The sequence below is a fragment of the Patagioenas fasciata genome, chromosome W (genome assembly GCF_037038585.1).
Source record: "Patagioenas fasciata isolate bPatFas1 chromosome W, bPatFas1.hap1, whole genome shotgun sequence".
Lineage (NCBI taxonomy): Eukaryota > Metazoa > Chordata > Aves > Columbiformes > Columbidae > Patagioenas > Patagioenas fasciata.
Window position 1 is genome coordinate 44606583 of NC_092559.1, and position 21654 is coordinate 44628236.

The 21654-nt window shown below is 37.6% G+C and overlaps 1 pseudogene; it reads right to left on the reverse strand.

Moving 5' to 3' along the window:
- LOC136115740 (dymeclin-like) overlaps window positions 1-21654 on the reverse strand; it is a 210031-nt pseudogene that overhangs the window by 77212 nt on the left and 111165 nt on the right.

A 21654-nucleotide genomic window follows, 5' to 3' on the forward strand; every position in this document is an offset into this window, starting at 1 on the left:
CTTGACAGAAATACGTCAAAACTACTTTATCCAACTAAATAAATTTCCTGGAATATTTAGGAAGTCTCATGTTTTGGGGATAAAACTTAAATTTTGTGTAGGTTGGCTGATAAAGTGACTGACATGGACAAGAGGAGAGATCACAGAGCAGCACTTGGGTATGTTGGACACCCATCCCGGAATCCGTCAGCTCTTACTCACCAAAATCCTGTAAGCAACGATGTTTACCTATAAATTAAGCTAAGTTTTCCAATTAATTCTAGTTAACAGAGTCTACCATAAGGTAAGATGACAAATTTATTGGGGAACAATAATTTGATATTTTAGAAAAAATTCAATGAAGTTTTTTCCCATGGGAACATGACGTGACTTTTCCTATTGTCTCGATTTATCAAAATCTAAAAGATTAGTGTGGGAATGGGAAAACTTGTCATTATTTGTTCAGAATTTATTTTTAATCTGTATTGAATAACATCTGATTTCTTTGCAAGTGCCATGGATAAGTTGCTGGTGTGTAGATTAAAAACTTTCCTTTAGGATCTGAAACATCCACTATCTTTGATTTATCTGATGGGAAAAGACAGACTTAAGATTTTTATTCCTATTGCAATGAAAAAAATTAAATTTAACCTGTAATTTACAATCAATCATTTTTTCTCCCGAATAGGATGAGTGTTTTTTGTTATCAGCAAACAGTTTCGTTAAGGTCAAGTGTTTTGGGGTAGCACACACACAAAGGCTGGAGCGGAACAGCCTCTATACATGTTGTACCAGCTCGATATCAAGAAAAAAACAGCAGAACAAGATGTTTTGGAAAAAAAAAAAAGTCATATATTTCAATAGCAGGCCACTGATCACTCAGTTTAGGCTCGAGCCTAAATATGTACAAGAGCAGTTCTGGAAAAGTTCCACCACATTCCAGTAACATATCTGAAGGTCAATAAAAATAAAAATAATAATAATGATAATCTTACTCATCTCGACATTGTTTCAGAGCAGCATGGGCAATTGCAGACATTCCCCAACAGCAGTGGGAATAAGAATATAGCAGAATTAAATCATGGTAATATATTAGTCTTTTCTCTTTATGAATGTTTTAAAAGAGCCTTCCCTGAAATGGCTTTTTATGTTTGGCAGAAAACAGATGTACAATATGATTATCAGCTTTTTGTTTGGGTTTTTTATTTCTTTCCCCCTTAAAAAACATTAGAAAAGTTTATGTTGGTATAAGTCAAGGAAAAAAAAAAAGATAATTTATTTACATGTTATTTACGTGTTGATCCAAAACCCCTCCTGTTGTTGCTTTAAAATTAAAGCTGCAGAGTTAAACCCTCAAACCCACATCAGACTGAAAAAGCACAGGCTTCCCATATATATGTTAAGATATAATTTTATTACGAGTTCACTATCATTACACAGAGTCCTTTAACCATCGTGTTTGTATCTACTCACAGCATGTTAAAAATTGATCATTTTTGTCTGATTTCTGGGTTATTGTTGCTGTAATTAACTAATTCTATGGAAGAATTTATATTTTTAAACATTGATTTAGCGCATGAAGTGTGCAATGCATTCCCCTATCTTGTTTAGTTCCTAAATGACAAAGAAATGAGAAAATTAAGAGAAATTGCTGGTTCCATGAAAGGAGAATAAAAGTTTATATTTCCAGTTATGTCTGTGAAAAACATGAGGGTGACTTTATAGAATTTAATAAACATTAAAACCAGAGATTCTCCTAAATTTCTGTTTCTTCTAAATACATGTTAAAAACCCCATTAAATACAGATTAAAAAAAGTTTTAACGTTTTGACAGGTTTCCCACAACATTATTTCACAGAGAAGAAGAATCAACAGGGATGAACAAAATTAAAATTATCTTTAATGCTGTTTTTCATGCCAAGTGATGAGGAAATTAGTTTTCAGGAAGTGGATTATTTTGCTCCATGTGATGCAGGAGATGGCTTGAATTTCTGCTTATATCAATTCTTTTTCTTCTCCACTTCATCCCATGACTGTCTTTCAGTCTTATTTGACTCATTCTCTCTAAAATATTCTCATTTCCTTCATCCCACCATTCAGTCCCACATCAGCAATTAAGAACAGTTGCTTGACATGATACTTCAAATTATATTTGATATTAAAACCAACCATTACTGTGAGAATTGCTCTTGGCGATATGTTGTTCAGGGGGATAATACTTCTCCAAGAATATAAATTTTAAGTTGATGGGACCATGCTTCTCTAACTGGGACACAACTGGACAACAGGTCCAAACTGGTCCCAGTTTAACTTCTTCATGTTTCAGTTCAGACAGATTTGAGCAGCAATTTGACAGGTGAACAGTTTCATGCATGATTTTCTCCACATTATCTTCCTCATATCTTTTTCAAAATCACTAAGTCTTGATTTACTTAATTTTATCTTATTTTCTCTTGCTGTCATTCCAATTGCAAATCACAGATACCTGCAGCGGAAAAATCTAAATATTTCTGTTATAATGTATTTTTTAAATAACTATTTTTAATAACTATTATATTTTAATTACTATTTACTACCCCATACAAATGGACTGATTTTTTTTAAACAACTAAACCAAATCCCTGGTCAGTCCCCAAGTGTCTCTGTAAAACGTGAAAAAAGAAGTTCTCATGTTTCACCAATGTCTCATATAGAAAAAGTAGCATGAAAAAAATCCCAATTCCAATGAAGTATTTAGTACCAAACAGCCTAAAAGGCTCTGACCAGACTTCCTTCTGCATCCATGCCCTTGACTGTATATGGCTGCATGTTGAAGAAAAAAAACCAGAATTATATTTTTATAACATATGGTAACACACTTCTGGTTTTTAAGCACTACATTTTGCAATCAAAACCTTGCTTTAGGAACACTAAAAGTTTGGTTTACTACATTGTTGAAATACAGAGCAGTTCCAAAAATAAATCCTACTTTTTGGAGAGCTACTGGATGGGGATTTTTTATTTGATTGTGGTGGTTTGACAAAGTCCAGCCATCCAGAGTAATCAGGAAAAGCATCTAAAAACCAAATCAACAAAGAAAGATGCTTCAGAATGTTCATTTTTTCATCCAAAATCTTAAAAAAATTGGAATTAATCCAAGTTGAGCAAATGTTGGCTTACAAGGCAGTAATAAAAAATTAAAAAAACTGGCATAATTTATACCCTTTACTGCAAAATAATGACAATATCCTAAACCTATATAACTACTAAAGGAGAAAAATAAGAAAAAAAAAAATAACGTTCATGTTTGGCTTTCTTCAAATGTGTGTAATAACCAAAATAATTGGCTTTTTCAAAGGCTTTACCAGGTGTTTGTATCACTAATGTCAGTTCTTCCCACTTCTTCCAATTTGTTCTCATGTCTCCTAAATCTGAAGAGCAAAAGATTTTCAGTCACATTCAGAAGATGCTGCTGCCACACTAAATATTCTTAAAAAAAAAAAAATAGCAATTTTCACCCTTATTTTCCCAAATCTTGAGAATATTAAAGTGGAATAAGGCTTAATGCCATCTACATAACATGAATATCAGACACCAATGAGACTTTTGTAGAACTCCTGAATGATGAAAGGAAAACATCTTTTTGAAGAACATCTTGATTTTCTTCAATATATTTGTCTAAAAATCCTTCAACCACAAGCACATGATTAAAATCACAATAATGCAAAGACCAACTGCAAATAACTATTAGTCCTTCATATTAATATATGGAAGTTTAAATAGATGGAACTTCACCAACACTTTCGTTACAGAATTTTAGGATTGTTTGCTCTTTCTGTTTAAGGATAATTTATACAGCATTTTTTTTCAGGAAAGTGTCCATGTCAAAGAAATAACTGATTAATAATTCAGATAGAACTGCAGAATTTGGTGATCGCTCAATACAAAAGCTTTAGATTTAGGTTACGCTGGTTATTTCAGTCTATTCTGAAATTGCTTTTTTTGATGATATAAAAATAGGGGGATTAGGTAGGAGTAATATTCTTTAAAATATAATTCATCTGAAGGAGGGTATGACTAATATTTAGAAAATGTATTTATAGTTCTTTGGTTCAATACTGGAGTGGATACAGACATAGCCAAGAATAACCTGATACTGAAAATGTTACTTGTGTTCATGAGCCATCAACTGAGAGTAATCAAAAGGAAGGTAATTTAGTGTAAACCAAGGCAATTCTCATATTAAATGAAATTTAAATCACTAAAATCCACATACTGTAGAAAACATTAAAATATGGTATTGGTTTACCATGTACTACCTTCAGTAAACATCCTAAAAATTTCTTGTATAATCATATTTTAAGGTTTTTCTACAGTAGAAAAAAAGAGGATCTAAAAATTCACACAAAAATGAAGTTTTTTAGATTATTAACAATGTCTGCTTAATCCAATCAAAAAATCTTACTGACTTAGTGACATATAGAAATTGAATAAAATACAGGAAAAAATAGTACTGAAAAGACCTAAGCAGTGCTTTTGGTGAAAAGTAGGTGGTTTCTGAGTTTTCAAGAAATATTATAACAAAATATTATTTTGGGCTTCTTCCCTCCTCCCCACTATTCGACAAATCTGGACAATATCTCAGTTAGGAGTCTTGATTTAATTTGCTCAAAATTTCCCATTCTGCCACCAGTGTCTTCAATTCTCCAGCTTAACGAGTAATCCACATTTTGTATGTTCGCAGCAGTTACCGCTAAGTAGTATTTTTACAGACTCCCAGCTAAACGACATTAATTGCATCACGCTAACGTAATTATGGTTGACCGGTTTATTTGAAAGTGGGTTTAATTTCATTTCTACATCATTACTGGAGTCATCAGATGATTGCGGGGAAGATTTCCTATTTTTTCACAATCACACGCATCTATAGGAAAACATTTATGTCTGGTGGCGAGTTCTGCATTCAACGAGTTCTTTAGATAATTTCAAAAATTAGATAGAGCTGCAGCATTATTATATTAAAAGACATCACAACCTTAATTTACAGTTCAAATACTGTTCACGTTGATAGTGCATGAAATGTTTGTCCATTGCATGCTGGATAGGAGAAAAAAATTAAATGTTTTGCACACCATAGAATCTTTTCGGTTGGAAGAGATCCTCAAGATCATCAAGTCCAACCATTAACCCAACCCTGGCACTAACCCATGTCTCTGAGAACCTCATCTCTGCATCTGTTCAACCCCTCTAGGGATGGTGATTCCACCACTGCCCTGGGCAGACTGTTCCAATGCCCGACAGCCCTTTCCGGGAAGAAATTGTTCCCAAAATCCAACCTCAACCTCCCCTGGTGTTTGCTGTGCTAAGGATGCTGGTGACAGTATGATATGGTGGCATTTTTAAAGATGTCCCCAAGGGAAGGTCTTTTTGAGTCTTAAAATAATAGCTTAAAGTTGTCCCGGTAGTGTAGTCATGATCTAGGAAGGGGCAATATTATTAATTAGCCCAATTATTGCAGTTGGAATAACACAGGGATGTGTGTGAAGCTTAATACCCAAACCATCTTCAGCTGGCACAGCTTCCGAGGGTTTAATCTTAAGAGAGGGCTTAAAGATGTTGTCACCCAAAGGAAAATTTCTGTAACCATTTTACTAGAAATGGTATTGGGATCTGGAAATATAAATTCAATTACCAGCACAGTAGCTGGAATGCACCTTTATTCATTTAACCTTTCATCATATTGGAGTTTAATAAAACTAAGCATTATAAACTTATTGCTGGAATGTAAGACAAGGACTAGATAGATGAGAAGCTGGAGAGGAAGGCACAGAAGCAAATAAAACCATTCCTGATGTGGATGTATAGACAAAGAAATTAAAGGTAAAGAAGTTTCCTTTGGGGTGCTTGTGCAAAATGAGAGTGTGTTGGTCTGACAAGCTTTTGCACGTTATTTTTATTTTGCATATTAATCAAATGCTTTCATGTTTGGCCTTTCTAGGTAGGTCCCTGGCTAATATTTGGTTTTTTGTGTCAAGCGTTGCCCTCTTTCCCACTCATTTTAGAGCATTTTGGGAGGTTTGAAGTCGACTGTGATCATGCAATTCGGTGGACAGATTTTCCTTGGCCAGGATGCAAATCTTGTCATCCTGTTGTGGATATTAATAATGACAGAGTTGAGACCTTGTCACTCGTCTGCTGAGTAGTGCAGGGAATAAATTTGGAAACAAGGTTTCATAAGAGAATTGCAGTCAGGAACAGGACAAGGTTTTATGTCTAAATGAGAAATTTCAGAATGAGTCTAACCCAGGAATAATTTAATCTTTTACCAATTATTAGGAATTTCTTTGCATTCCTGTTAGTATTTTGGATTTTTGCTCACCATTATGAGAATCTGTAGCTGATAAATACACAGATCCATAGTCTCGGTCTGACTAAACTGAAAATTTTTACTTTCCCATTGGTCTTAGTTCACACAAACCCCCTCACACTGAGATTATTTTATACTGCAGCTGATATTCAGAAGGAGTTTAAGTCTGTTTATTTCTGCCATGTACATACATGGATTTTCTTCTGTATTAAACAGTTGCTGTAGTACTCATTTAATGTGTGTCTAGGGTGATGTGCAAGTCTTGAGGGTGAAAAACTTATATGAGTTGGCTTTCTCCAGTCACCTTCAGCTGGCAATTTATTATTTCAATAAGGTATTTGAGGTCGGCTTCCTAGATTTATTTTGCAACTGACATCTTAGAATCATAGAATCATTTTGGTTGGAAAAGACCCTCAAGATCATTGAGTCCAACCATAACCGAACCCTGGCACTAACCCATGTCCCTGAGAACCTCATCTCCACGTCTGTTCAACCCCTCCAGGGATGGTGACTCCACCACTGCCCTGGGCAGACTGTTCCAATGCCCGACAGCCCTTTCCGGGAAGAAATTGTTCCCAAGATCCAACCTCAACCTCCCCTGGCGCAACTTGAGGCTGTTTCTTTGTGTCCCTGTCTCCCCTCACCCTCCTGTTCTCCAGGTTGAACCCCCTAGGTCCCTCAGCCACTCCCATCACACTTGTGCTCCAGCCCCTTCCCCAGCTCTGTTCCCTTCTCTGAACTTGCTCCAGTACCTCAAGGGCTTTCTTGGTGTGAGGGGCCCAAAACTGAACACACAGATTTGAGTTAAGCCCTGAAACTGTTATTTTAAACATCACTTTGAAATTAAGAATGTTCAGTTTGTTGTCAAAATAATTGTTGATGACAATTTTTGCTGGGGCTAAATGTTCCACACTAAAACGGGGAAATTAATGGAAATATCAAGCGACACAAACACCCAGGTAAATTTGGAGCCTGGACCCTGTTACATGACATTTGTGAGCAAACAGTGGATGGAATTCACTAATTATAACTTCCAGAATTGAAGTCAACTGAGAAGAGGTAGTTATACTATGATACGCTGTATTGCAGTCATAGAATCGTGGAATAGTTTGGGTTGAAAGGGACCTTTAAAGGTCATCTAGTCCATGTCTCTACTTGTTGAGAAGCCAACCCAGGAGAAAGAGCCACCAAATCCTCTCCAACATGTTTGAAGTCTTGGGGGCTTTGAGTTGTTTGTGCCCATGCAGATAAAAGAGCTTTATCCAGTTTGTGCATCATCTTACTAGGCAAACAGAAGCGGGATCTCCTGTTCTTTAACCACAAACTAATCCGCTGAAATGTTTTGAGTTCCAAAAATTAAAGGTCAGATGGTAACTTCTGGGAGAGAAATCAAAAGCCTGAAACCCACACGTGTCATAAGGAGCTTCATGTGAATTAGAACACGGTACAAGGGCAGGAATACACAGGAAAAACCTGAAAGTGATTCATTTGCTCTGTAAACCTACATCTCTGAATAACAAAATACCTCTAGTTTGTATTGTATGTGTCAGCAATAATAACTAAAAGATGCAGGTAAAGAAATCTGGTTATTTAAATTTAAGTCATTAAACTATTGTATCAAATTATCCTTTTAGGTACTTTTACGCTTAATGATCGAGTAATATGATAGTAAAGCCTCAGATAGGCATGTCCTGGAACATGTATTAATGCTGAAATTAAAACACTTGTTCCATTTTCATGCTCAAAAATCCACAGCAACTGATAAATCAACAATTTTTTTACACAGTATTGCAGTGAGAGTTCGAATGAGTACAAACCAAAGATCCTTCAGCAGTACAAAGATATTATTCAAGTCACAGTATCACAGTATCACAGTATCACAGTATCACAGTATGTTTGGGATTGGAAGGGACCTCAAAAGATCATCAGGTCCAATCCCCCTGCTGGAGCAGGAACGCCTAGGTGAGGTCACACAGGAATGTGTCCAGGCGGGCTTTGAATGTCTCCAGGGAAGGAGACTCCACAACCTCCCTGGGTAGTCTGTTCCAGTGCTCTCTTACCCTCACTGAGAAGAAGTTCTTTCTCAAATTTAAGTGGAACCTCTTGTGTTCCAGCTTGATCCCATTACCCCTTGTCCTATCATTGTTTGCCACTGAGAAGAGCCTGACTCCATCCTCGTGGCACTCACCCTTTATATATTTATAAACATTAATAAGGTCACCCCTCAGTCTCCTCTTCTCCAAACTAAAGAGACCCAGCTCCCGCAGCCTTTCTTCATAAGGGAGGTGCTCCACTCCCTTAATCATCTTTGTTGCCCTACGCTGGACCCTCTCCAGCAGTTCCCTGTCCTTCTTGAACTGAGGGGCCCAGAACTGGACACAATATTCCAGATGGGGTCTCACCAGGGCGGAGTAGAGGGGAAGGAGGACCTCTCTCGATCTACTGACCACCCCCCTTGTAATACACCCAAGGATGCCATTAGCCTTCCTGGCCACAAGGGCACAGTGCTGGCTCATGGTCATCCTGTTGTCCACCAGGACCCCCAGGTCCCTTTCCCCTACACTGCTCTCTAACAGGTCATTCCCCAACCTATACTGGAACCTGGGGTCATTCCTGCCCAAATGCAGGACTCTACACTTTCCCTTGTTAAATTCCATCAGGTTATCCCCCGCCCAACTCTCCAGCCTGTCCAGGTCCCGCTGGATGGCAGCACAGCCTTCTGGCGTGTCAGCCACTCCTCCCAGCTTAGTGTCATCAGCAAACTTGCTGATAGTACACTCAATTCCCTCGTCTAAATCGTTAATGAATATATTGAATAATATTGGCCCCAGTACTGACCCCTGAGGCACTCCACTAGATACTGGCCTCCAACTGGATGCCGCACCATTGACCACCACTCTCTGGCTTCTCTCTTTAAGCCAGTTTGCAACCCACCTCACTACTCTATTGTCTAGACCACACCTCCTCAATTTAGCTGTGAGGATGCTGTGAGGGACTGTGTCAAAGGCTTTACTGAAGTCAAGGTAGACCACATCCACCGCTCTGCCATCATCCATCCACCTTGTTACATTCTCATAAAAGGTTATGAGGTTGGTCAAGCATGACTTACCCTTGGTAAAGCCATGCTGACTGCCCCTAATGACCCTCTTATCCCTGATATGCCTTGAGATGACACCAAGGATAAGCTGTTCCATTACTTTCCCAGGCACAGAGGTGAGGCTGACCGGTCTATAATTACCCGGGTCCTCCTTCTTGCCCTTTTTGAAGACTGGAGTGACATTTGCTTTCCTCCAATCCTCGGGCACCTCTCCCGTTTCCCAAGACTTGGCAAAAATGATGGAGAGTGGTCTAGCAATGACTTCAGCCAACTCCCTCAGCACCCACGGATGCATCCCATCTGGACCCATGGATTTATGGATGTCCAGACTATTTAATTGTTCCCTAACCCAGTCCTCATCGACTAAAGCAAACTCCTCCATTAACCTGGCTTCATCCGGGGTCTCAGGGGTACAGGGTTCCCCAGGACAGCCTCCAGCAGAGTAGACAGAGACAAAGAAGGCATTCAGCAATTCTGCCTTCTCTGTGTCTTCTGCCACAAGGGCACCCACCTCATTCATCCGTGGGCCTACATTGCCTCTGGTATTAGTTTTATCTGCTATGTATTTGAAAAAGGTCTTTTTGCTGTCCTTGACCCCTCTCGCCAGCTGTAATTCTAAGGAGGCCTTGGCTACCCTAGCTGCCTTCCTACATCCTCTAACAGCAGCCTTATATTCCTCCCAAGTGGCCAGTCCCCGCTTCCATGACCTGTAAACTCGCCTCTTCTGCTTGAGCATACCCAACAGATCCCTATTCAACCACGCAGGTCTTCTGGCTCCCTTCCTCGACTTCCTACGTGTGGGGATGCTCTGATCCTGAGCACGGAAGAAGCAATCTCTGAATGCAATCCAGCTCTCTTGGGCCCCTTTTCCTTCAAGCAGTCTTGCCCATGGGATTTCCCCCAGTAATTGCTTGAAAAGGCCGAAATTAGCCCTTCCAAAGTCCAGGGTTGCAATTCTACTTGCTATTCTGTTCCTGCCACACGAGATGCTGAACTCCACCATCTCGTGGTCACTGCAACCCAGGCAGCCCTCAACCTTTACTGCTTCGACCAGACCCTCTTTGTTAGTGAGGATGAGATCCAGCAGTGTACCTCTCCTAGTCGGCTCCTCCACCATCTGCATGAGGAAGTTATCATCAATGCACTGGAGGAACCTCCTGGACTGTGGCTGGCTGGCTGAACTGTCCTTCCAGCAAACATCAGGGAAGTTAAAATCACCCACAACAACCAGGGCCTGTGACTGTGAGGCCACTCTCAGCTGCACATAGAAGGCCTCATCAACTTCCTCAGTCTGATCTGGTGGCCTGTAATAGACACCTACAACCGTATCACCCCTGCCAGCCTGTCCCTTGATCCTGTCCTTGGAAGACATTTCCTCCTTGTACCAAAACTAGAGATTTTCCAATAAGCCATGCAATTAAATTACAAAATTTTTGCCAATTTCTGGGTATTGGCTCATTAAAATGAAGAAGACACGATGGATCCACTGTTCAGAACATACCGATTTGCCGCATGACTGCAGAACTTCCCCAAAAGCTCCTTGGAAATGGTTTTCAATCCTTTTTAGGAAGCCATAGCCCCATTCTTAAAAAATAATGTTTTTAACTGTATGATTTAAATATCCCAAATTACAAGTGGCTTGAGAATTGCTACTTGACAGGGTACAGTGAGTCTTTTAGCCATGAATAATTGCAGTTTTGTTTTGCTATTTTTAAGTGGAATTTTTTTTTTTAAAGACATTCTGGACATGACATCATTCCTACAGGTTTCTATATTTTGGTGTTGGTGATTCCTCAGCTAATCCATGTTTGGATAAATCTTTGTAGATTTAGGGACATACCAGTTGTGTTTTGAAACATGAAGTTTGATACTCACATAATCAGGGAGTGGAGAGTCAGTCGAACAAAGGGAACCTCTTAGGGATTGCGTGACTTGCTCCGGCACTTTGCTGTGTTTTTTAGACAGCAAAGAAAATAAACTGGAGGAAGAAAAGAAGTGGAAAAAAATATTAAAAATAAATTCACAATAGTGTCCTGAAATAGTTCAAGTACCCAGTCAGAAGAGATGGTTTATTATATACACAAACTTGAATAAAGAGATTTTTAGAATGTAATGAACAATAGTTATACAATTTATTTAGCATCTGGGCTAAGCAACAGTAAAATTTGAATAGAAATATTCTATACAATAAATGATGTGAAGAACATCATTTGTTCATGGTTAAATTCTTAAAAAGTCAAGCTGCAACAGAAAGAATGGTATCCATGGAATTTTAAATTCATAAGCATTATATGTTTGCTAAAATGCAATTTTTAAGTGCAGTACCTCATGCAATATAGTGCAACAGATCCTTAATCATCCTGTGTATTATTCATTTCAATAATCCAATTGTTTAGTACAAGAAGAACCCAAGTATTTTACAGAAGTTTTGCTCTTGGAGTTGGTGACGCTTGGGACATGGAACAGTTGCAGACATCTTGTTCGTCACATCATTTAGAAAATATTAAAGCCAGTTTAGCAATTAAAAAAAAAGTGGCAAAAATACTACCTCAAGTGTTATATTCTAGATAGTTTCTATTTCTCAGAATTAGAGAACAGCATCAGTGCTCGGAAAGCTTTTCTGCCTCAAGAAATGACGCTCGGCATTTCAAGAAGTTCTCTTAATTTTTTTTACTTAAAATATATCATTGATATTGTATCTGTCACAGATGGTAGGAGTAGATTTCTCAGAGTATCAGTTGTTTTCCCTTTCTTGATAGTCAACAGCCTCAGGAAAAGGTTTTCCAACACATCTCATCGCCACAATGAATTAGTTATGCTCCTCAAACCTAAATTTTATTTCTCAGGAGCCAACTCAATAAATTCCACCATTTCCCAACACCTCTTCCATCAGATATTTCTCAGAACAGATTAACAGTGTCCTTTTAAGGACAACCTTAATCACAATGAAGGCATCTAATTAACCCATGTGAGAGCCTTTGGATAGGTTGGACCATCCTCAAGGTTGATCCAGAGTCTACGAACATGAGGAATGGACTTGAGACAACATGGTTGACACCAAGGTTGGTATCACAGCTGGTCCCACCAGGATAATCCCAACCGGACCGATACGACAAGAAGGTCGGACTATATTGCAAGACCTCCGTGGTGGTTACGGGGGTTGAGAATATTTGGCGTTTTCAGGATAACACAATATTTTTGGCACCACGAAAACTGGCATCTTATTTTTTACTTCATGTTGTCCAATGGAGACTTGACGTGTCATTCCTGGGACCAAACACCAACCTCTCACTAACTCACAGCTATTAGAACATCCCGTGTTAAAAAGGGGAGCAGGAATACAGAAATAAGATATATTAATAGGCTTTCCACCTTTCCCCCCCCTCTCATAATCTACTATTGTATTCGCAGACTGAAATTTTTGTTCAAAATTTGGATTTGCAAAATGGCCCTTGGCCCAAACCAGCAGCGCTATTTTTCAAATTGCTGGGATTTTTGAAGCCTCGGATTTCAGAGATATTGTCATCAGCACCATCTAGTGCTGCAGAGACAGAATAATCGGTTAAAAACAACCTGGTGATGGTTATTGGGGGGGGAGGGGGGGGGGGACAAGAACAGGTTAAACCTGGTGTGTCTGCTCCAGAAGATACAGAAAATTTCACAGAGAGGAAAAATTTGGAAAAAACAGGATTTCCAACTAGTAGATTCTTCTCCAAAACACATAAAGCATTTCAGCTACCAAGGAGATTTAAATAGAAACAAAGAATTGGTATCAGGATTTTGAAAAGTGCATTTATTCAACACATATGTAAAGGAAAATGCACATAAATTTGTATTCTGCATGGAATTAGGAGAGCAAAGAGCAAATTGATTTTCTCTGACAGAAATGGAGAGAACTGGGAAAAAGAATAAGAAATCAAAAGGACGGAAGATTATTTCTTTATATCCTATTTTTGCCTTTTTTTTTTTTTTAATTAAGTGTAATGCAACTAAACTCGAGTGCCTGTTTATGGCATAAACAAGCCCTTGGTGGCTGATTTCTATCTCCCAAAGGGGGGACGTTCTATTATCCGCTGTCTTTGGCACCGGGACTTTCCCTCACAGAGTTTTGCTTTCCTGCCTTCTTGGTCCACTGCCCAAAACACCAATATTCAGGTTAAAAAAACCAAACCAAACCAAATAAATAATAATAATAAAAAAATTAAAAAAAAACACACACAAAAAACTCACCCCACAATTCTCTTCTTCATAAGTTCTCCAAGAATCATCTCTTAGAGGAGCATGAAGGTAAGGACACGTAGGCAGGAACTTTTGACACCAAGAATTAAAATAAACATAGAACAAACTGCAATCCCTCAAAGAGCTCCACAAAATCACAATTAGAAAAAAAAATTAAGGCCAAATACTCTCATTAGATACTGAATTTGGAGGTCCAAAGGAAGCGGTATTGGCTACCGAAATGGTGTAAAACTTCATCACCAAGTAATTCACTTACTACACCTCGACCTCTGAAGACCTCCTTGAAAAATATCAGCTTAATTTTTAAAGTATTGGAGCAGATTTAATTACAACCCTCAAAAAGAATTTGCATGAAATTTTGCTCATAAATTATTTTATCGTTGACAAAATTACCTTCTAAAGGAGACATGCTATCGTGCGGCAGCCACATCTTTTCTGTAAGGTTCAGGGGTTTATTCTAAGGTATGAAAAATGCAATTAAAAAAAAAGGCAACGATGTTTTATAACAAGGATGTTCCCATCTCCACAACACGGTACAAGAGACAAACCCCAATTCATGCAGAGGTGGGTATTAAAACCACCTCCCAAATTTCCCTCACATGTTTTAGTCGCACTTGTATTTTACCCCACTAAAAATCAGGCTGAGATCAAATTGAAAATAATATATATTATGTCCTCAGAGAGGGCAGCTTGAATGACAATCTCAAGGTCTTGTGCTTCTGATTTTTAGGAAAAAAAGCATTGGTTTCTTAATTCCCTCTATACAGATGAAATTTTTAATTTAACACAAGGCTGAACCTTGATCAATAATTAAAAAAAATATTGCAGACTAAACACTAATGGTTGCTTAAATACAAGTGATTTGATTATGTGTTGTTTGCACACACAATATTATAAAATTCCAATCAGTAACATATGAACTTAAGGATTTCAAAAGGCCAATTCCACAAAGCCCGTGGAAAAAGGAAAATAAAGAAGTCAATAGTGGGAACTTATTTAACAAGTTTCTTCCTGGTCCATCAAAAATTACACACACACAAAAAAAAGCTTCTGTAAGTTCTGCAGAAAATCTAATTTGCAGTAGATTGAAAAAGTGTATAAAGTATATTTCTCACATACAAAAAAATGAATGTATGAAATGAAACTGTTATAACTAAAAAATTAGAAAAAAAAAAGGGAAGTAAAATTAGAAGTTAATCCAAAAGTTTATATTTGCCAGAATCTGGAGCTTTCTGAAAGCATTGTACGAGAAGGAAAAGTATCATTTAAATAGGACAACCCATGATAACGACATTCCAGTTAATCCTGAGTGTACTAATGGAACGACGATTGTGGGACATATCCAAAGGAGGAAATCACCACTATAGAAAAATAGACTTGGTCTAGCGCATTCGGGTTATTTTTCAATAAGACTAGAAAAATATAAAGGATGATATTACCCCTTTTAAGAAGCTTTTACACTTGGTTCCACATGTTTGGTTTTTTTTTAATTAAGAAACTCAAATGATAAAAAGCAACATGAGATTAATTATATGAAGTGAAAATCAGACATCTGTAGAGTGAAAAATCTTCAGATTTGAATCTTGAAATAAGTTTTCTTAAAATTCCCAAACAGGAATATATTATTGGCCTTTCTAAATGCCAATAGCTATTTAACATTTGCTATAGTTCCCAAAATACTTTTAATTATATGAAGATGATATATAAGATGACGTGTATGATTCATACACATCGATGATAAAGAAATGCTATGGTTAAACTTTGCAAAATGCAGATTCATTACAGGAATGTCAAGTAAAAAGAAAAAGACATTTTTATTAATTTTTTTCTTTACCTTTCAAGAAGTTTGACATAAAATAATCTTGTGATTTAATGCAGCCAAACTTGAATTTAGCAGCAAAGGATCCAGGCTGCTCCCCAGGAGTGAAGGATCAGCAACTAAAGACCATCAGACCAACAAACAGATGCCAATAATGCAATAAAGCTGCTCAAAAAGTCACTGGTTTTGGTATTAACAAAAATATCCAGCAAAGTTTTCCTTTATGGCAGTTGCCACCATGTGCAGATCTCACAATGATGGTTTGAAAACTCAAAGGTTCATAGAAGAAAAGATATTAATTATTAGACCAGAAAACACACCTCTCCATGAAACATGCAAGAAACTCAATTATTGAATGGATTTGAGAAAAAAAGGGTGACTTGACCAAAAAGAAAAAATAGCAAACTTTTCTCCACATGCCTAACAGAGGATCCTTCAAGCTATCGGAAATTAAAAAAAAATGACAAGTTTTAGTGAAATGGAAACTAAGGTACCAGTTGCAGGGGCACAGGTCTGTCTTAGCAAGGTGGTTGAAACCAAGCATGAGGCAGAATAAACAGCTTTTTTGCACTGTCAGGGCCTATTGCATCTCTGCTCCTACACACTGGGAACAGGAGGAGGTCGCACTTACAAACTCAAAGCCAACTCAGCAGTGTTGCACCATCATCCTCATGCTCAGTCATAGAATTACTTAATGGTTTGGGTTGGAAGGGACCTTCAGAGCTCATCCAGTCCCACCCCTGCCATGAGCATCTTCAGCCAGATCAGGTTGCTCAGAGCCCCGTCCAGTCTGGCCTGGGATGTCTCCAGGGATGGGGCTTCCACCACCTCTCTGGCCAATCTGGGTCAGGCTCTCACAACCCTCAGGAGTAAAAATTTCTTCCTCATGTCCAGCCTGAATCTCCCCTCCTTTAGTTTCAAACCATCACCCCTTGTCCACAACAGGCCCTGCTCAAAGGTCTGTCCCCATCTTTCTCACAGGTCCCTTTTGAGTACGCAAAGGCCACAATAAGGTCTCCCCAGAGCTTCTCTTCTCCAGGTTGAACACCCCAACTCTCTCAGCCTGTCCTCCCAGCAGAGTTGTTCCAGCCTCAGATCATTGCTGTGGCTCCTCTGGCCCCTCTCCAACAGGTCCATGTCTGTCCTGTGCTGAGGCCTCCAGAGCTGGTTGCCAACAGCAGACAGAAAAGCTGGACCAGGATTCCTCCTAAATTGCATCCAGGTTTTACTTCAAAAGCCAATGGGGAATTACAGAGGCTGAGCCCAGATATGGAAATGAAGGACAGACAGAAGCACAGGAGGTTCCATCTAAACATAAGGAGAAACTTCTCTGTTGTGAGGAGCCAGAGCCCTGGAACAGGCTGCTCAGAGAGGCTGTGGAGTCTCCTTCTCTGGAGACATTAAAACCCACCTGGACACATTTCTGTGTGATCTGCTCTGGTGACCCTGCTTTAGCAGGTGTTTTGGACTGGATGATCTCCAGAGGTCCCTTCCAACCCCAACCAGTCTGGGATTCTGTGGGGTCAACCCTCAGCTTCAGGCTGCTCCTGGAATCCCTCCACGTTGGGGAGAATGGACAAACCTATGGACAACGTAGCGTGGCTCTAATGGGGAGGGTAGTCAATGGGTTGGGACAGCGATGAAAGTCCTTAAATCAAGACTGGCTGTTTTCCTAAAAGCTCCGTTCTATTTCAACCACAGCAACTTCAACCCAGAAGAAGGAATTAATCGTGTCTTTGATCTGCGTTATGTTAGAGGTCAGACTCAATGATCAAAGTGGTCTCTTCTGGTTCTATATGCATTTAGTAATGGTCTATATGTACTAAATCAAAAGAAATGGAGGTAACACTACTATATTACTTCCATATATTTTAATTTTTTTTCCATGCCACATGATCTGATGAAAGATGCAGACAACAAATCCTCTTGGGAGACAACTCAATTAATTGTATTTATAGGTTTTGTCGCATTAAAATACATCTGGCAAAGGTAAAACTGGCAAAGGTATCTCTAGAATTAAATTTTTGCATCCGTATGCTGACGTATCAGCAGCATTATGGGCAAGAGGAATATATTCTGTAAAGAAATAACAAAAAATAAGAGAAAAAAAAGCTACAACTTTGGAAGGGGGAAGACAGGAACAACCTTTGAGGTTGAAAAACCAGGAGTCAGAGAGTGGGAGACAAATGGAGTAGATCAGCAGAGGAAGGCGAGATCGAGTTATATGACAGAAAAAAAGGAATAAGGGTTGAACTTCTGCCAATTCAAATCACTGGTGAGCTTCTCAAGGGAAAAAAAATTCAATTATCTGAATATTTTAAAATATTCTATATGTGTTGAGTACATAAGTAATTTGCAGTGCTCAACGTACTTTATTTGAAACTTGAAAATTCAGACGTTGTGAATCTTTTCTCCTCACTCCCCTACTTCAGAAGTATATTGCAAATAAATGGAACAGCACGCAAACACAAAACACTATCTGGTGATGTAAAAAAAAAACCCACAAAAATTGATGAGGAATGCTCTCAAGCAATTCAGCAATACTCCATGTTGTTCATTCCCTCTGCTCTCATATACATGCCAAATGGACTATTGTTCTCCATTTTAAAGAATTAACTATAAACCCTAAACACCAAAACCATGTTAGGCAAATATTCCTCAAACAATAGGATTTTACAATGCCAACATGAACACCACAAACATATTAGAAAAAAAAAAACAAAACAAACTCCTTTATATAGCAAGCTCTAAAAATATCTTTGTTTTGAAACCTGATGTCTTAAAACCATACCTTAATTCCTGTATGTGCAAGGAACGCTTCTCGGCTGTGACCTATTTTTTAATTAATTACAGGACCTATTTTTTAATTAATTAATTCATTTAGCATGAAGAAGTTCAGAAAAAAAAAAAATCATGAAGTCCCCAAATGCCCATTACTACTGAAGAGCCCTTGAGGCATTTTGAATTTGAATTATCCAAGCTATTATGGCACACAAATAGAAATAACAAGAACTCCAAGGACTAGCTGGGGCAGTTGACTCCACACAGGGACACTTGGTTTTATTTATTTGAGCCCAACTTTAAGGCCTGGAAGAAATTTCAGATCCCCGGAATAAGAAGCCAACCAATTAAGATATCAAATTGCTAAGGAGAAAATATGAACGTACTTTATATCTTTCTTTTTAATCTTGTAAAGTGAAGCGTGAGTAAATTCTGCTTGAATAAAGCTTGGCTATATTTACTATTAGGTTCCTCTGGCTTGTGGAAATTATGTGAAACCAAGGTCATGGATGCAAATAAAACAGTTTTTATGAGCATCACCGACGGACTTACTCACCAAAGAGTGTTGAAAGGATGGAAAGGGCTTCTCCTGGGTAGCAAAAGGTCCACCTGAGGCTGGTTTTGCCACATTCTGATAGTGATCAGACTTTTTTTTTTTTTTTAACTTTTTTTTTTGACTTTTCTTGTCTCAAAAACGTAAGTTTGTGTTCCCTTGGAAACAGACTGTGACTCAGCTGCTGGTTATTTCAGGGCAAATCCCAAAGCATCGCAAATAATTTTAATGTAACCTGGGTAAACAAATGATTTCTATCCCATCTTCCTATTAAACATCCAGCATTAAAAACTGCTTTTAATTCTACAGTCCTTGATTGTAAGAAATTAAGTATTTCAAGATATCTTTAGCTCACAACAGAAGCTTCTCATTAATTTTAAAGAGAATTATTTTATCTGCCACTGTGTACGTATGAATAGATATCTAGAATTTATGTGTTATAAAGATGTTGCAAATTCCATCTCCTAAAGGAACTTTCTTATTAATAAGTAGAAAACCACACAGTCACTGTACCCTTGTGGCAAAAGTATCATAAGCACATTCAGGAGCGACTTTGAACAAATTAATGGAGGCTTCACATTAACAAACAGGATTTCCTGTTAAAATGGAATCGAAAAGACAGAGACTAGAAAAAACACATGGATGTGGTGAGATAAAAAGTAAATATTTACAAAATTAATCCCAGAGTTTAATTTGCAGTGAGCGGAGAAACATATTTTTCAAGCAAAGGCATAAATTGTTAGGCAACTCATGGTCGCTTTCCAACGTGTGTTGGGAAATGGATGCTCCTATTGCTAGAGAAATAAAAGGAACAGAAGGCAATAAAATCCTTCCCTTGGATCTTGGTACAGATAATCTCATTCCCCTTTTGTCTGACATGCCAAATAACATCCTCATAATTGTACTTCGAGTCAGGCGAGGATGAAAAGCAGCACCTAGAAACAGTATCTTCCTAATTCCACATCGTATTAAAGCACAAATTTGATAACCAGACTGCGATCTACTACAGGCCACACACACAATAAAGATGATTTTTAAAAGTGAATATTGCTCCATTTACTGAATGACACTGCTTCAGAACAAAAAAACCCACGTAGTCACTTAATTAAAGATCATGTTTTTGCTTTTGAAACAAAGATGCTGAATTAAAACTTCACAGACAACCTTAAGCTCTTATTTACTAAACTTTGAGTGAAATTTGGTATTGATCAAGGCAATTTTTTTTATGTAGTAAAACATAATATATGGGCTTGAGTTTATCACAATGTGTATTCAAACCAGCAAATATAGAATTTCTAGGCAATTTTCAAATTTTACTTATGCATTCCTTTCTGAATATGATACTGTATGATACTGTATAATGAACTCAAAATTCACACTACAATATTTAGCATAATATAATGTATGCACATATTTATATATATATATGCTATATATATACATATGTATACCTGCCTATGTGTATATATATATACATATATATATAGCATTTCAGTCTCTTTCAAAATATTATATGTACCTTGAAAAACAAAAGACAAATGCAGGATAATGTTAGATAATGTAATATATTAAATATTTTTCAACACCAAGACCAAGTTTCATCTCTATTACTAAACAGTTCCTGTAAAAGCACAACACTGGACTTTAAAAATAAGTATCCCAAGGAAAAATTGTCTATATCCTTCATTGTAATGTCAACATCAATCCTCTTTTGTTAAATTTTTCTGGATTTATGTCTCTAGATATAAATCTGCAAAATGTAGCCAGTAACAAAAAACCTCTTTCCAAAGGAAAATTCATGTCAGAATAGATAGGAAATTAAAAAGAGAGCTTCTCATCCTGAAAAATATCTGCAGCAGTGAAATAAATATTTATCAAGGATGCTAATTTTTATTAATTCCCGTTATTCAATATTTTTTATTTCTTTTATTTCTTTCTAGAGCCCCTCAAGAGCCCCCATGTCCATTCCTATGGGTGTGTTAGAAATAATGCCAGGGTCTTTAATCTACTTTATTTCCCATACATCTTTATCATGAACAGTCAAGCTGCCCTTCCTAATATCACGTCTTAAATTTCAGGAGTTCGGTGATTTTCTCCTCCATGTTCTGTGGTTCTTAAATAATATAAAAGGGAAAAACAACCCGTGCAAATAACTTGGCTTATGGAAGGAGCCCAGTCTTTGACCCTCCCCTTCATCTTTACAAAAATACTTTCTATATTTAGCAAAAAAATGTCTTGCCCATGTTTCATAATCCAACCTTGACAGAGTTCAAATCTTAATTTTGTTAAAAAAAGGTGTTACAGACATCACCGGTAAGATTTAGAAACACTACATTAGCACAAAGAGCCCTTACGTAAGAGAAAGCAGATTTTATTTTAAGTAACACTTCAAAGTTATTATTTTTCAGTAGGAAAAAGGTCATTATTTCCCACATATACTGTCATTCTAAATTACCTTATTCACTACTGAATTTGTCATTCTAAAGAGAGGTTATTTTATTGCTTTTAAGTCTTGTGATCGGTGGGAAAACTGATCCAAATTAGATTTAATGATTCATTTCAGCATACTTGCAGTTGTGCAATATTTTTCCATCTTCAAAACCAACATGATATATATTTAAGCCCCAGTGCCTCAAGTTGCACAGTAATTAAATTTACATTGTCTTCAATTGATTTGGAAATTAAACCTCATTCTCACAGCAAAAAGAGGTTGAGCTTTTGCTCTTTACCTCCCACTCCATTTTCTATGTCTTATTCCCCTGTGTGATTCTTTCTGCCTCTATCAATTCAAAAATCCTCACAAATTCTTAAAAAAAATGCCCTCCCCAAAATGTACTTTT